The sequence below is a fragment of the Sinocyclocheilus rhinocerous genome, unplaced genomic scaffold (assembly GCF_001515625.1).
Source record: "Sinocyclocheilus rhinocerous isolate Xijiao unplaced genomic scaffold, SAMN03320098_v1.1 scaffold621, whole genome shotgun sequence".
In the NCBI taxonomy this organism is placed as follows: Eukaryota; Metazoa; Chordata; class Actinopteri; order Cypriniformes; family Cyprinidae; genus Sinocyclocheilus; species Sinocyclocheilus rhinocerous.
In genome coordinates, this window is record NW_015639806.1 from 40,588 (window position 1) to 42,890 (window position 2,303).

The following is a 2,303-nucleotide window of genomic DNA, read 5'->3' on the forward strand; positions in this document are numbered from 1 at the left end:
GTTGTTCTAATTACTTTGTTTAATAATAAAGAATGTAGTGTAGCGCACAGACTTTATAATCATTGTGAAATTGCTGTTTATTTTGCTGCACCGGCAGTTATAGGGTTAATGCTGGGTACACACCATAAGATAATCGGGCTGATTTTGGGCCGATTTCTGCCCTTCCGGCAATAGATAAATAACTAGGCGTACGTAAGTGGGAAGGCCAAACTCCACCTCTGAGTCGCAGTTATCAGAAGCCTGTGTGTTGCCAGATGTAGAGGGGGTCCGTTTGCGGTACAGATTTGATGCCGTCATGGTCCGCATCACCGCAACATAGTGCTTGTTTAAAAGCAGGGCACGGTGGACGTAGGATCCACAGCTAGATGAATTAGTATAGAAGAAGCCCTATGATTACAACGACCACCATTTGAAGTTTCACAAAATTCTGAAATGATTGTACATTATGGAATTTTTTTCATTATTGATCGTACATCGTACAGAGGTCTAAATTATCGTACAAATATGATAATTATCGTACATCTGGCAACACTGCAAGGACTCCTCTCTGTGCCAATCACAGCAGGCTTGGCCAGCTGACCAATCAGAGCAGAGTAGGCTAATGGAAGGGAGGGGTTTGCTCCGAACTTGCTTGGAACGAACCGTTTAGAAATAATTGGCAAATGACTCTAATATTAAATGTATATTCTGAGAAAATTACAATGTTTTCTGACCTTAGATGCATTTAAACCAGTTGTAGGGGACTCCAACACAATATTAGGACACTTTAAAATACCATATGACCTGCTCTTTAAGCTTGACAAAAACCAAAGAGTAAATAAAGGAATGACTAAATTAAGTGTGAATAACTAAACTAAAATAAAATAAAACAAAACAAACAACATTTTTTCATGTGGCTTAGGTGGCATTTATTTAAATTTATTTTAAAAATTTACATTTATTAAAAACATTACTTTGTTTAATTCTATACATTTAAATCTATCTTTACGTTGGTCTCTCCTCCGGTGTTAGGGGCGGTAGTGGGTGTGGTTTGACCGCTGCGCTCGTAACTTAATTCAGAGTTTGTCAGCGCTGTGTGAGGATGTATAAGATGCGCGGTTCTTTCTCTTTTCTAACTTGTAACAAACGCTAGCTTTCCTAAAATTGTAATGGTAGACTACAACATAGATTTTGACAAGTATATGCTGCTGCTTAACGAACGTATCTGGTACTTTATTTTTTTTTTTTAGATCGGCGTAAGATGCACGACTCTTTTTATTTTCTTTTGTTTAACTCTCTGTCAGTGACAAGGTGTAGCCTTTTTAAATTGTAGCTAATGGTAGAGTACAACATATATTTTGACTACTGGGCTTTGCTGTTGCTTAACGGTCTGATATTTTTTTGTTTTAGATCATGGTAAGATAGTCAGCATTTTTTATTTTATTTTCTAACTTGTAACAAACTCTAACTTTTAAAAAATTGTAACATAGGAAAAACTGCCGTATTGTTTAACGAACGTGTCTGATACTTTTTTGTTTTAGATCGAAGCAAGATGCTCAACTCTTTTTCTTTTTCTTTAACTTTGTCAAACTCTAACTAGTTTTTAAATTGTTTAACAACACTTGCATAGTTGTCTTGACTTGTTTTTTACTCTTTTCTGGAAAAAAACAGTCATTACATTGTTTCTATTCCGCGTATGTTTGATGTTTTTCTTGAAATGTGTGTGAAAAAACACATGAATAGAGGTAGCAGTGGCGTAGCGTCTGGGCATGCAGGTGCATATGGGCCTGGGCAGTTTGGGGGCCCGCCGATCTGGGGGGGAACTTTTAATTGAAATGAAGGAACGAATAGCGCCCATGGGCCCGGCCCTTGTCCAACAGCCAACAGCTTATGAGAATTCTCGGCCCGAGTCCGACTGGATACCGTGACTTTTTTCTCTGTCTCTTCCCCATTACACAGCTATTAAAATAGTTCAGTTAGTTTTTTTAATGGCAAAGTGGTCATATTTCTTTTTGTTTCTTTATCAAGTTAATTTAGAAATATGTTTGGAACATTTTATGTTTGTCCAAAGAGATATTCTTTATAAAAGTTAAGACTTGTCCATGGCCTCCTAAAACGACTCGTTTAAACACGCCCCCACATATCTACCTCCTTTGTCGAATCAGCCGGGCGCCACTCACTCAAGCCGCTGTGTATTTCGTTGTGAAAGCGAAACTACTTTGTTTGTCCTTCCAAAAGAGGACATAATGTTTCTATAAAGTGGGGCAGTTCCAACTTTGCAAGGACAGTCTGGCGCTTCTGACTCACAGCCTGTAAGTACGTTT